The 15,194-nt window shown below is 40.4% G+C and overlaps 1 protein-coding gene across 4 annotated transcripts in view; it reads right to left on the bottom strand.

Annotated features, from left to right (window-relative positions):
• Positions 1-11,146, bottom strand: part of sulf1 (sulfatase 1) — a 35,078-nt gene extending 23,932 nt beyond the window's left edge. For 2 of the 4 annotated variants that reach the window (XM_026361719.2, XM_026361720.2), the window contains exon 1: positions 10,755-11,145. The gene's annotated coding sequence lies outside the window, so the exon portion shown is untranslated. Of the gene's footprint in view, positions 1-10,754 lie in introns of all 4 variants that reach the window. The other 2 variants (XM_026361722.1, XM_026361721.2) reach the window with 2 other exon arrangements.
• Positions 11,147-15,194: the final 4,048 nt, after the last annotated feature.

Below are 15,194 nucleotides of genomic sequence, written 5' to 3'. Positions count from 1 at the left end.
CCCCTGGATAATCTGAAAACTGTCAACTGACATATGGGGCATAAGGCTACTGGAGGAAACAAAGATACAAAGATGACAATTGGCTGGCTGTATTAGAATATTTTAGAAAATAGTTTCCTCTTTATGTAGAGAAATAGACAAATCACACAATCAAAACAAAAAAGTCACAATACCGAATTAAAAACTTTCATTCACTTCAACTATCAAATGAACCAGATGTTTGTACAAACAGTCACTTGTTGGTGTGTTTTATTTTGGAAAAGGCTCCTAAAATGTCAGTTATTATCTTCAGGCACACTTACTGTAAGCAAAGGGGAATGTACCCAGCTCTAAACACTGCAAAGAGGCAAGTCACATACTTCCCTCCAAATAATAAGAAAAAGTTATTATTATTATTCTGTTACTGACACTGCTTTTTATTTGCCCCCTAAACTATGAGTTTGAATTCATGTTGAAACCCCATCTGTGAGAATAATATTCCATGTCATTTTCAAAGACCCTTCATTATGATTAAAGGGGTCATGTAATTTTATTTATGTCATCTAGCGTGATATAAGTGCATTAAAATAGGCTTCTTCTATACATCTGTGGAACAGACAAGAGGTTTTTAGTCCTGGACAGAGCCAGGAGCAGTTTCTTCTTCCTCGTTGTTTTGGAGGATTAGCACTAATGACCCTTTAAAATGAGCCTTTACTGTACTCATCATGGTTAAGCTGGGGAAGGAGATGGGAGGAACGTAAAATGCTCAGGGGTTCAAAGGACTGGAACAAAAAGGCCACTATGGAGTTTTCAGACACACAGCTGCCAGATACATAAAAGATGATCAATTTTCAGATTAATAGCCATCAACACTAGGGACTTTTAGGACACCTCAACACCCCACTAATCTTCACTTTCATTAGTTTTTTTCCCCTACTTTACTTGCAGAAAACAGGACTCTCACTATTCTTTGGCACATGCAGCATTGCTCAGTGATTCAGTATGGCTACACAAACACACAGTTGCTGCTTGTGTAACCACCCAGGGTAGCACTATTTGGCTGGTTGGCAGTTGTGCCCTCCAGTTAGGGCCTCAAACCACACACCCTGCTGCACCCTGACCCTCCTCTGACCCGAGTGGTAATACAGCTTTGATGGTGGCTTGTTTAACCTAACCTCAGCAACCTGAGGCTACCCACACACAGGGGTTAAGAGGGGAAACTGAGGGAAGAAAAAAAATGAAGTGGATGGGGCTCAGTACAGAGGTGGGAAGGTGGAACAAAGGTCTCGTAAAAAGATGGTTGTCGTTGGCCTGCATATTCCTTTAAGCAATAGTAAACAGCCTGCAGCTGGTAGTCTGTACATTTATTACCCAGCACTGTAAAACAACAAACACAATGAAAAGAAACAATATAATTCTTCTGTAAAAAGAAGCCAAAGATCCGTGCAGCTCTTAAAGCAATTTATTTGTCCACTAATGCCTGCATACCCAAGATCTTGATCAGATGGAGTGTTTGGAGGTAAGGGGGTTCACATTTCCAAAACAAGATGTCAAACCCAAACCAGATGCCACGCTCTACTAAAGTAGATCAGTCATTCATAAAGGGCCTTGCTATTAAGGACAATAGCCATTTCAAAGCACCTCAAATCCCCTCTTATTCCCGTCCATTCTCTCTCTCACTTCCCTCTCCATTTGCTGAGTCCATCTCTAAGGCAGCCAGGTCACTGAGGAACAATGGCAAAGAGAGGGGAATTAAAGTCTGATAGCATAGTTTGAATTCTGTGGGCCTTTCTGTGACTATACTAGGACTGTTCCAAATACCACTTTTTGGACTCTGGTGTTTTGGTTCTGTTATTTAGCGAATATCCAGAGCTTCTGGTCTGGGAGAAGAGGGTTTGAAACAAAATGAGCTGTAATAAATAATTAAAAAAAGCAAGGTTAAATAACTTGTTGTCTCCGGAAAAATAATCATTCATGCAGTAATTATTCAATGGGAGGCTCTTACCCATTTACTGAGTTACATCCAGGTGGCAACAATTTTTTGGATGGGCAGTGTATATTCAGTGTATTTTATACAGTGCCAACAGAATGATCTATAGGCACTTCAGCATCTTACAGAGTTATAGGGAGACAAACCCAACAATACCCTTTGACCAAGCAGCAGACGATAGTGGAGAGGAAGAAGTCCCTTTAACGGACTAAACTTCCAGCAGAAAATGGCTCAGGGTAGTCAGCCATCTGCCTCAAACGGTTGGGGTGGGTAGAAATCAAAAAGAGAAAAAAACAACAAACAGACAATAACAACTAGCTGACAAGAATATGATCAAGGAAAATGGCCAAAAACCAAAAAATTGTGTTGCCAGCTGTTAAGGACAGTGCAGTCAGATTGCTGATTGCATTTCAAATGGGGGAAAAAAGGAATATGGCCCTAAATTAATATTGAGGTTTGTTCAAATATTTCTACAATCCCAGGGAATTCAGCTGGTCTCCTGCCATGAGAGCTGACAAGGGCCTCTTACACTGTGTCAGGGCCTGCTGTGTCCAGCAGGCCAAGGGCAGCACATTGTACCCACAAAACCTGCCGGCCTGCCACACTGGGCTCACTTGAACGAGTGCTCTGTCCCAGTGCACTCACTTGGCTGTGGGTACACACTGGGAAAAGATTCAAACCTTGGTGTTTTCAGACTCTTAACTCCACTGATTTGTTTGACCAAAATGCCCAAATTGGTGTAGAATCTATGACAAAATTCCAGTGAGAAAACCCAAGGGCAGGAGAGGAGAGATCACTGGCTCTTTGTTTCAACATGTTTTAGGCACTACTTTCTACCTTGAAGACACTCAAGGCATTCAAAATCTTTGTTCATGCTAAAACAAAAAAAAAAAAAAGATGCTGTAGCTAGAAATAATTCCCATCCACTGGTATGTGGTTTGTTTGGGGAACGACACAGACCACTTTAATGAAGAAGAATGGACTCAATTCAGTGAAATCTGAGCTTAGAGTGGGTGCATTCATGGCTATTAGTTAAAACTCTCATGTTTCTCTCAGACTTGGTAAGAGACCCTTTGTAGTGCCAAGGCTACCAGGCCACCCCATCAATATTATGGATGCATCTTAATGTATAATTAAATGAATCCTGGTCCAAAAGACTTCAAAGCTGGAATGGCTTATGGTCCACCAGGTGGTCTGTTGGAAATCATGAGGGGGTTTGGGGCAACCCCCCAGCGCACAAGAGGGAAATGATTAAAAAACACACAAGGTCATTTCAGCAATGGGAAAAGTTGCTTGTATTTATTTTAGTATGGGTGTGTCCATGTGTGTCCCTCTCCTACAGGTGGTGTGGATTCAACAGTCATATCCTGATCTATGGATCACTCCTTTGAGCTCTGTATATCTGAACAAATGAGTCATGGTGGTTAACACTGACCAATGGGAATTAGTGCCACTAAATAGGTCTGGCATAACTCAAACTAATTTTCATTATGTTCAGTAACCAGATGGAAATTTAAAGCATTCTGAGAGGAAAATAAATGTGTGTACTGTGTAATGTTTTTGCTTTTTATCTGTGTTTCAATTCATAAGTGGAAAAACAGATTTCCCATTCAAACGGGTGAGAAAGGGAAGGGTGGAAGAGAGAAAAAGGAAATCACTCCTCGGATTTATGGTCCGATATGAAAACATGGAATGGCATTCAGGGGATCAGCAGGATCACAGATATATAATGTAAGCCTAAAACAAGCAGTTTTTTGCTTTATATATGTTAAGCCATGCATGGAAACCATTAGCCTAGCAACAGCTTACCTCTGATGAATAAAATACAACACATTTATATTCTTCCTGACACTTTCTTGTCCTAAGCTACTCTTCTATCAGAAAACACTAACAGGCAGAGACGGCTCCAAAGAAAATCCAAGAGAGAGGGAACCGAATGTATTGCTCACTTGCGGGTGGCTTTCTTGTCTCTACGACGCGTCAAATATACTCCAGATAAATTATTCCTTTTACCACAAAAGAGAGCTATGGCAAATTGGTTCTTCGGGTTTCCACTGAAGTAATTGTGAAGAATAAAGAGACTGACTTCCTTTTCCATGAAATCAGCAGCATGGTGGCACAGAAAAAGAAGTAAAGAGAGAGAGAGAGGGAGAAAACTTTTTTTTGGTTCTGTTTATGCTTGGCAGTTTACCACATTCAACAGCCTTGTAATGTTCACTAACTACTGATTTAAGACATGTGACTTGAATTCGCTTTCTTGTATAACATAATAGGAAAAACATGACCTGTGTAATATACAGTAACAGGTAATTAGAAGGAAATGGACTGCTCTACAGTATGTGCACCAATTACGAAGTGACAAAAAACAAAAGAAAGGACAAAACAACAAAACAAAAAAACAAACAAAAAAGACATAGTTTAAGTCCAGATTAAAGAAAAATCATCTATATGGACTAATGCATCAGTCTCCTAAATAATGTGCTGGCCAAACAAACGAGAGATAATCAGGAGTGTGTTTTGCTCAATGTTTGTGCAGGTCTGTGCAGAGAATAATAGTTCTATTCTCATTACACAGTCTCAAGAGAAATATGTTAATTTTAACTTGTATACACTGAATTGGCAGTTTATTAAGTACACTTAGCCTAGCTTAGCTAAAACTAATGCAGTATAATACGTCAGTCCTATAATAAAACTTCCATTCATGAAGGTGACCATGTTTCAAGTGTCTGAACATTTGGGAGGACACAGTTTTGGGGTGCTGCTGAACTGTATTTTTTGTTATTAATGTGCTTTTATTATTTTGTACACCCAATTTATAACAGTGAGGCGAGGCCAAATAACAGAAATAGCGCTCTGTATTATGCTACATCGATACAAACCAAATCCTCCAAAATGAGCAGACATCCCCTAAATAAGGAGGATTAACTGCAGGGCCATATGTCATTAATAACCTGTCAACTAAATGTATATTGTTATGTTTTCAGTATGAAAATGGGAAATACATAAACTAAACATTCTGGGGTCATATACACAAAAAAAAAAACTATATGCACCTGAAATTGAAAAAAGTTACCAGCTTTATCAATAACATCATATCAATATCAACAATACATATCAACAAACATAATAAACCCAATTTAATAAACCCAAATATACCAATGACGTTATAATAGTGTTCAGGCTGAGCTGATTAAGCCATATTGGCTAGTAAAAGAAGATGTTATTTTTTCAGCCTCAAAGTCAGGCTAAGTGACCACTGAAGTTTCTTTCAGGCTTCAAGTCAACTGGCCAGAAATACACAATCTTAGGGATACAGTGCCATTTCCTGATGCGTAAAAACACCAACAGTATTGATAATATACTGTATGTAGTGAAATGTGAATGGGCATTCAACTTCTCATAGAAGTTGATTTGTTTCTAAGTACAAACCCACTCTATTCTAAGTGGCAAAAGGTAGTAGTGTGGTAACATCTCTGGCAGCAAAACCCAGCTAAGTGTATTGCTTCTGCTGGCACCTGAAAACTAAACACCATGAAAATGTGGAGCATGTGTAGGCATCCTCTCTAAGAACTGTAGACAAACATAGGCCTTGAGGACTACACTGAATGACCCTGACCACTATAAAACAAACTTTTGCATGGCTGTGACACACTAACATGATACCAGTCATAAAAACGTATTTGTCTGATTGCACCTGTGCTTGCCAGAACTCCAATATGCCCATGCCTGTTGGCACATATATGAGTATTTTTGGATCTCTCTTATTCTCTGAGCAGCACAAGTCATTCACTGAACGACTCAGTTTAAGAATCATTCAGACTTGAACACAGACAGACACGTAACCTGTAATTTGTAAACAAGGGAGCCCTCCTTTCTATTGCCTCTGGCTTAGTGTGTGGCTTTCCAAAGCATGCAGTAATGTTGATTCTAATTTGATTAACTTTATCCTGTGCAGTGCACTGCAGAAAATATAAAACGTGTTATAAAACAGAAGTATCAGCTTACCCCTCCAAATTCTTTAATTCCTTTACATTTAGGCCAATCTTGAAGGAATGCTGTTAAATTGTCATCCTGACAAAACACACCAACACAATTCAGCTTACTTTGTCAGCATAAACAAAGTTGCTCAACCTTTAATATTGCTGCTGTTCAAAGACCTGGCCCTTCTGAGTCCACATGGCAAAGTTGGGCTGTTGAAGTAAGGACACGCACACAGGCAGAGGAGAGTGTTGGCAAAGGCTGAATGTATTTGCCCGCTCCAGGGGAGAAGGAAAGAAAGGGAGCAGAAGAGCTGAAACAAACACATGCTGGCTTCTATTAGTCGAGCTGTGGAGAGAGATGGAGGGGTGAGGAAACGTATTCATTCCTTCTGCCCCCTTCCATCTATTACCATCCCTCCAACCCTCCCACCCCATTATCTCCATTCTGGAAAGGCGGTAGATGAAAGGGACAACCCCCCAGTGGCAGCACTTTTCCCTCCAAACTTGCACCGACGCATTCTGACGGCTGCTTAATTGTACGTGATACAGGCAGGCCCCTTTCTCTTTCAAATCTAAAACAGATTGCTTCTCCCTGGGGAGGAAATTATTGAACAAGAGAAATGACAAAGCAAGGACAGTGCAGCCCTCTGGGGGGTGGTGTATGTAGGGGGGGGGTAAGCTTGTGTGTGTGTGTATGCGTTTCTATGTTTTCTTTTATACATGCCTGTGACACAAGATTATGCTAGTGCCCATGTGTTTCAAATGCCTGCACACGTGGGTAACTTCATGAGTGTGGGCGCAAGATCCAACCACTGATCAAAACAAGATCACAACAATCTTTTCTGCCTACTTCCAACTCTCACATGTTCACACCTTCCTATCCCTTATCTTGGTCCTTTCCTTTTATCCCTCTACCACTTCCCCCTCTCTGTCACACTTTTTGCACTGCCCATTCAAACCACGTTTACTGCACCAATACACCGTCTCATCATTCTGTATGAAAAGGTACCATACCGACGTGGGGGGTCCATGTTTGCCCTCCTAAGCTGCCTTGAGAAGTCAGAGGCAGGGTGGTTTCTTTCCCTGCCTCTTTCTCCTCCAGCTTCTTATATCTCACTCATTGCTGCAGTCCTTTATGCTCATGTTGTATTTGATGTGCATCAACTGCATTTGTGTCCAAATCATGTCTTAATGAGCAAAACCAGTAAAAGCACACAGTGGTTTATCCATCTGTAATGTTTTGAAATGTATACCCAAAGTGCATGTTTTACGTTTTGTCAAATATTACATTAAACATCACGCCACTAATTCTGTGTAAAAATAACACTAGAGCACCTTTAGGTCGAGAATTTTTTATGTTCAGTGTAAACAGTCAAAGGCATCTTAACGAGGGGGCCAGCTTCTCACCAATACAACAGGGTTTCTGTACAAAAAAGGGGTTGTGTCTCTCTCTGGTCCCAGCTTTACCTTCTTCCCCTTAAGGGTATGCTGCATCTACGTGCAATGACATTTGAACAAAAGCTGCTCTAGACGTCACAGAAAAAGCAATAATTAGAGTGACTCTCTTGCACTCCTTCAAGCTTTGCTCATACATTTTTTTTTAGCTACCAACAGCAATTTCACATTTCCTGTCACTCTATTCATTCACAGTGCAAAAGACCTCTCGTCAGGGATCAGTCTTGGCTGAGCCATATGCTGAGAATTGAACCCTTTTTTCACAAAACATAATCCCCCCCCCTGAAGGTCAAGACAAAGCAAAGAGGGAACATTGCCAGATGCACAATGAAAGTGTCAAATATACATCTGGTTTGCCACTCTCTGTAGCATGTGACAGTTGGAGGATCAGGCATTCCTTTCAGTGATGATCTGGATGTAATCTTTGCAGGCCCTGACCTTTACTGCTGAAATAATAAGATCAACACTTGGGGGTGCTATTGTGAGCACCCAAATAGCCCCAAAATGCCTATTTCTCTGGAGACGTATTCAAAATTCAAGGACAACTCTTACACTACAGTACACTAAACTTCATAGCAATGTTTGATGAGTAAAAAGAACAAAGGAACTGAGAAAGTGGCTGACTCATTTAAAGACAGCCTCCCTAAATCCCACATAAATAAATGCTCACTGTTCAAATATAGGTCATTTGCAGTGATAGAACTGTGCAATCTACTCCAGCGCTACTATGCAATCAGGCTTGTATGAGGAACACTATCATTAAGCTGAAGAGATAAACAAGTGACAGAGGAGAGGGTGGTTTAGGAAATATCTTTTAACATGCTCACAAACAAGAGAACACACAAACTATAGAGATATTTTACTCTAGTTTCAGTAAGGTTAAGTGTAAAAAAAGAAAAAAAAAAAAGAAAAAAAAGTTCATGGCATATTAAATAACGCAAGGTTCAAATTTTAGTTAATTTCAACATTATATCAACTGATTTTTGCTGGCCAAAGTATATGCCTGTTCTTACAGGAGAATGAAAAATCATCTGGAAGGCTTTTTATTTTACTGAAATCAATAAACTTCATAATGATAGAATTTATGACTGGTATTTCTGTCATTGTAAGATCAAGTAAAATGCAGCATGATAAGAGCACACCTCAAATAAAATGACAATATGGTGATGATTGGAACAAGTGAAGACAAAAGACAGGTGAGTCTTGTCAAACCTCACCTAGCAGGTTTTTTTTTATTTTATTTTTTTTTATTTGAAGTTAATGACAAAGAAAGAATGGAAAAGTTATGAATACCTGAGGGCTGGGGACTGCCCTAAAACTCAACTGTTCACACATACAGGACTATTAATTGGCATCACTTTCAATATGTATGGCACATATTTTAACTAATACATAGTGGCTTCTTGCAGCAATCACTCTGCCATGAATGCCAATGACCTTGTTCATGGGTTGGTTATGTATGAAGTCACGCAAGATGTCTGGGAAGTCTGATTCACTGTGGCTGGCATTTATAGGACAGATATACACATATGCGCGCACACACGCACACACACCGAGAGAGAGAGAGTGAGCTTGGGTCCTGTTTGTACAAATAATAAAAAACAGAGATACTAACATCTCCCTCTTCCCTCACACTCACTCACTCCACTTACTGCTTTTGCACGCAGACAAGCACACAGTGGATTCAAATGATGGCAGCACCGCTACTGCAACAACGTTTGTCTTGGCAAGCTTCTACCCCCCAGAACCTAATTATTTGCAGCAGCTGCTCGTGCTCTTGTTTGTAGCACAGTGAAGCTAAACAGTTTAAAGAATCTTTGAGCAGGTCCCACAGTTGCTTTGTTATTCTCTGATTAATGTTGTATATGGACGAGCCTCATCAGGGCTGAAAGCTTAAAGTTAAAGTTCTTTATTTTGTTCAGCCTTGCCATCCAGTAACATATACTGGATCAGCCACAGTATCAAGTGTTTGCCTGTATACTATATTTTACATTAACTGTGTCTGGTACAAGCAATCACCATTGAATGGGTATCAATCAGAGGGAAATTATCTCATTTTTAACCCAACAGACAAAAGAAGAAGAAGTCACTGACTTCTTTCTAGAAACACAAATCTTATTAAATCATCCTCAGCAACAGTCCACTTTACCTGCAGCACAATTTAAATATTAGAGCTTCACTGAGGATATTGTATAATTGTTGAAACTGTGCAAGATAAACTTACCTTCCAAGTTATCTTAAATATCTTTCAGCAGTTTTCATAGTCTATCTGCTTTTAAACAAATGTATTAATATAGTCACTCACCTTAAAACAGCAATCATCACAATCTATTGGTAGTTGTGTTAAATACTTCAAGTAACAAGCAGGAAGTGTAGCTACGGCTGGTTTACCAAGGTAAACACAAATTCACACAACAGCAGCTTTCACCCATACAACCTTCTCTCCTCTCAGCCCGGCTGCTGTTCACAAAGTCTTTCACAGCTGCACAATCTCCACTGACAAACACCTCTTACACTCACACACACACAGACACACACAGACACACACAGACACACAGCCCTTAGGTATTGGGTATCATACATCATATTACCACTCCTATGGCAAGTTTCTCTTCTCACTTGACTTAAGTTAAATAGCTGAAATGAGGTGTGCATTCCGTAAGTCTATGCCTCTCTGTGTAGCTCTGACAGTATGTCCGAAAAGCAATCTTCACTAGCTCATCCATTTAGTGTATGCTGACACAATCTGCTACAGGAGCACTCTGAACAAGATTTATGGAAAAATAAAATATACTTGGGCTCAAGTGAGGTAATAGCACACTGAGTTTTGGCAATGTAGAAAAAATAATTTAATGTCCTATAAAAATGATCTATTCAAGGTGTAAACAAAATAACATGGTAACTGTTTTTTTGTTTTTTAAGAAATATAACATATAAACAGATTTTGCCCCCGCTGACATGGCTCACTATACAAAATACTAGTGACAGCAAGCTTTTTGAAATCAACCATAGCTGCCTTTCACTTTCAAATACCCAGCATTCAGAAAAGAGAAATTAACAGATGGGTGCTTATGGTTTGGAGAAAAAAATGACATTAATGGAATGTGCTGCCTTCTAATCCCTTGAGACGGAGGAATTTGCGACAGAGGGAATTCCTGTCATTCAGGGGGAAACTATGAAATCCTGCACACATAGCTGCTGTACAGGCAACAGTGATTCACTGCAGAAACTGCAGAGTTTACCACCGCTACAAATACCTACTCAAATACTACTACAACCCCTGACTGCACAGAAAAAAGAAGAAATAGGTGGAACACAGACAAAAAAAAAAAAGAAAAGTTGTACACTACCCGAAAGGCCGGAGAGTAGAGTGCTGGTTGAGTGGAAGAGGCAAGGCTAGGATTCCTCTTAGTTTCCTCCTGGTGCTTCTTCACCAGTTCCCCCTCCACTCATTGAGGGGTTTGTGTCTTTTAAGTTAAAGAGTAGGGGGAGACCACACAGCTCCTGGAAGACAACCTCTCTCCTCTAATCCTCTCTCCGATGTGATGACACTCTCTAACCTCGACCATCTGTTGAAACACGTCCTGGAGCAGTCAGCATTGCGCTGTCAAGAACCCCACTGCTCTGCCCAATCACAGACCGGCTGCTGGGTGGCTCCTCGTTGCCAGGAGGCAGGGACAAGGACACAGCTCAGCGCAGAGGGAGACACATATGCAGCCACATACACACACAAACACACGCACACAGACTCTAAGAGATGGAAGCAAGAAAACCCCCAGTCATCGTAACCTGAGAGGCAGAGTAGGAGGAAGGGACAGGAGAGTGAGAGGAGTGGAAAGAGGAGGAATGGGAGGAGAGACAGAAACAGGCAAGAGTAGAGAGCGAGTGTGTGAGTGAGAGAGCGTGAGCAAGTGAGTGTATGCTTAAGTGACGAAAGCAGAGTTAGAAAAGGAAAATTTAGGCCCTATTTTTACACTTTATATTATCAGGAAGGGACTATAAAATGTAAGAATAATGTACATTTTCTTACAAATCATACAAACATGCACAAACACAAACTCCTCTATCCTCAGTCCCTGAACCCTCTCCTCCCCTTCCTCTCCCTGCAGTGAAAGAGTATGTTGTCTAAAGAATCAGAAGCAATAAAATTCTGTATTGGGTCTGTGGTGGAAATGCTACTGGCAGTAAACTGTTAAATCTGTAGGCACAAAAGCACGGGCAGCAGCCCTCACACCTTAGTGTGATAAATCCTTAGAGTCCCACAACTGCATTCCTGCCCTTCACCACCTATTGCCTTAAGTTAAAAAGGAGAGCAAAGGGGATGACACTAAAATTACACAGCTGAGAAAAGAGAAAGATAGAAGGAGAAAGAAAGGGAAAAAGTTAAGATAAGAGGGGCTATGGGTTACAGCTAAATGGCAGCAGACTGATTGAGCAAACATTTACCATTTGCTGTCACGCTTTCGACACTAACAACAGCACTGTTCCATTTCCTAAATGAATCAACCAATTTTCAACCCATTCATGCAAAATATAGGGGACATTAGGTGAGAAAGGCTGTCACGTTAATGATTTCTCTGAATCACTGTACCACTCGCTGATGAAAAAGAAAAGGATTACAAGAACCTGATGATATTCAAGAGCAACTTCAAAGCCAACCCCTAATGAGCTAATACCCACTTGATATCAGACAGCATCACAATGAGTTAATCAGAGGTGTGAAACACAGAAGAAAGGCCTCTAAGTAACTCATTTGCATTCTATCAGCAGCACCAACACCCTGGGTTTCATTTGAAGTTGCCCTTTGATACATACCCTTTAGTTCAAACAGGTTTACAGACATTTCTTAATGATTACTTTGATCAGATCACCGTTGTATATCACCTTTTTGTTTTAGTTTGTCTGCACCACACAAGCAGCAGAGAGATACTGTCACTTTCTCTCAGGTTTACATATTAGGATACTAGATTAAATTTTCACCAGGGGCACGTGAAACTTCCCCACTTGGACTGACGTTTGAAACAGGGGAAGTGGCGAGGGAGAGGAAGGGCCTTTTGGGGGAAAGAGCTGAAATTAGATTAACTAAATTCACAAAGACTGTCCCCAACCCCTCCTGCACAGAGCCCAACCCACACCTCCAACCCCAGCCCCCATTCTCACGGCCGAGAGGTTTCCAAAGGCAGTCCAGGGGCGACCAAATCCCTGTGCTCTTTACTGGATTAAAGATGGTTGCCACACTGGGGGAGAGAGGTTGTTTTTTCAGGAGCTGAACACATCTGTAAACATCATAAATCCAAGCAGACAAAAAAGGTTATCATGCAGCATTTCTAGTAGAAGAAGGTCTGTAATCATATCTAGGCAAGGTTCTGTGTAGAAACCACCCTTCTATAGGTAGAACTAGTCATCTACCTTATGCCAACACACATCACCCATTTTTTGCATGACCACCCTTAATCTCTATTTTCACTTTTGTTGATGAACACAACAGCAACAAAAGCAAGAGTTGAGAGGTCTATAAAACAGCCTCAACTTAGAAATGACTGAATGACCTGTGGGTGGGGGCACACTGCTTCTCTGGTAACCCTCATTCAGTATCATTGTTCTGTCCCCATTTGAAAAAATAATTCTCCATGATGAATTTCTAACATATGTATTAGCATAAACATGACTAGGTTCCTCCTATTTTAGACTGCTCTGATTTGGTGTCACATGTTGTCTCTAATGCAAGATGTACTGAAAATATGAAGTTGAATCCAAGCCTAAAAGCTCAAACTCACTACCCCCTTTTCCTTACAGCTTTCTGGCCATCAGTTGTCCTGCAGGTGCAGGCAGAGGCCAATGTTGGGGGGCTATTCGGTTCACTACCCCTATTCTCTGTGGATGAATGAGATACATAGGGGTGTCATAGCTGTGATCCTGTCACTGTGCCAGTATAGCACTAGAGCTGAAGCAGGGGGATACAGCCATAAGGTTGAGGAATGAAACATGACATTGACTCTGTCATGTGCTAGATAACCTTAAAAAGGTCAAGCAGGTGGCTATTTCCATGTTAAATTCCTGCTGTAGAATTGTGTTTGATTATATCAAAGTACTGAATGTGTCAGCTGCATAAGTTTCTTTGACTAATGCCAAACTACCCCGCATGAAAAAATCCAGCCCTTCACGTTCATTAAAATGCAGAAAGTGCATTACATATTGGTCATTTGCATCTTGGGGGCTTAACCAAATTGCTAAATGTTGCAGATTAAAAGTAATGTAAGGAGTTTCTGCAGTTTTTCAACACCATGTGATGTAATTTAACAAGGCACTGCACTGGCCAATCACATGCACGCAAAACAAAGACGTCAATAGAGCTGTATTTCCAAGGTAGTGCATTAGACCAGTGTCATCTAAAGTTTATGCAAGAGAAGCAGAGCCGTGAGTTGGAGATGACTGGGTTACAGCAGAAAAGCAGAAGATGACGGCACACCCAGATGGTTATGAATGTACAAGGCTGGAATGAGAAATGAAGGGCAAGAGATGGAAAAGAGAGAAGGGAGAACAGGAATACAGTACAGACAGAGGGGCAGCAAGGCTAAAGGAAAATTTGTAGGATAACGTGAGGAATGGAGGAGGAGAGGCTTCTGTGGTTCAGAGCAGCTCAACACACAGCACATCCTTGTGGGGAGAACTCTCCTGACAGAACTGTCATTTGTGCCATGCATGTGCCCGTGTACCCAAGTCATTGCTACAATAATCATCAAAACTGACAGTTATTGAAAATCCACTGTCAACAGGTAGTTAGACTAAGGGAATACACCACTACAAAATGAACTCATTAACAGTAACTAAAGATCACGTGTTAGATAATGATAATAGGACATAGAGGTCTGTTAATAATAATGATGAGCTTTCATCTCTCTGGCAGATCTTTACATGATGGTCATCCATGTCCACATCATCAGTGTAAAGCATACACTGTGAAGTCACCAAGTTCCATTAAGTTTTAAAGGAGGTAAGTGTTTTGACAACACACTCTTTAAAAGCATTAGTTTACATATGACACAATGTCTTTGCGTTGTAATCACAGCTCAAACTCCAGTTGGTTTAACCCTTCCTTTAATCTGTTTTAATCTGATTAAATTATATGTTTAATTTCCATACAAAATAATAAACACCAGGTTGTCAGGTTCTACCAGTGATAACAACAAACAGTTACAAATACACAACTGCAGTACTAACCTTAAAATATTTAGTTCAGAAGGAATGCATGCCATATTGGATAATTTTTGGCATGAAGAAAAGTAAGTGCATCCAGATTTCCAAATAACTGTCAGTGGAGACAGTCTTACTTGGTGCCAGAGGCACTTATGGACACAGACAGCCTTATAGAGCGCCATATGGATGATGTATTTTGTAGACCAATCTGCACTGTGACATTAGTTTTTGGATTATTGCAGAAAAGAAGTTCTGTGACAAAAACACTGAAAGATAAAAAAAATAAAAAAACCCAAAGTAAAAAGCTGTTGGTATTACTACAAAAAACTACACAAAGGCTGCATGACTTTAAAGTTTCGACCCCTGAGTTTCCAACTTGTAACTTCATTTAACACATGTACGTCCACCAAAGCCTTTTCACTTAGCGAGACCTGATCCTGATAAAACTACAAATTGGAAAGACTAACTTAAAATAGTTTGCAAGCACAGAGCAAAGATTATACACACAACAAGGCTCGGTGAAATGTTTCATGTTTCACTTGTTAGCAAATGCCTTTCTTAGGACAGAGAACAAACAACAACAAAAAAAATCT

The sequence above is a fragment of the Anabas testudineus genome, chromosome 2 (genome assembly GCF_900324465.2).
Source record: "Anabas testudineus chromosome 2, fAnaTes1.2, whole genome shotgun sequence".
Lineage (NCBI taxonomy): Eukaryota > Metazoa > Chordata > Actinopteri > Anabantiformes > Anabantidae > Anabas > Anabas testudineus.
The sequence above is the reverse complement of the archived record's forward strand: the minus strand, read 5'-3'. Positions and strand labels throughout refer to the sequence as shown.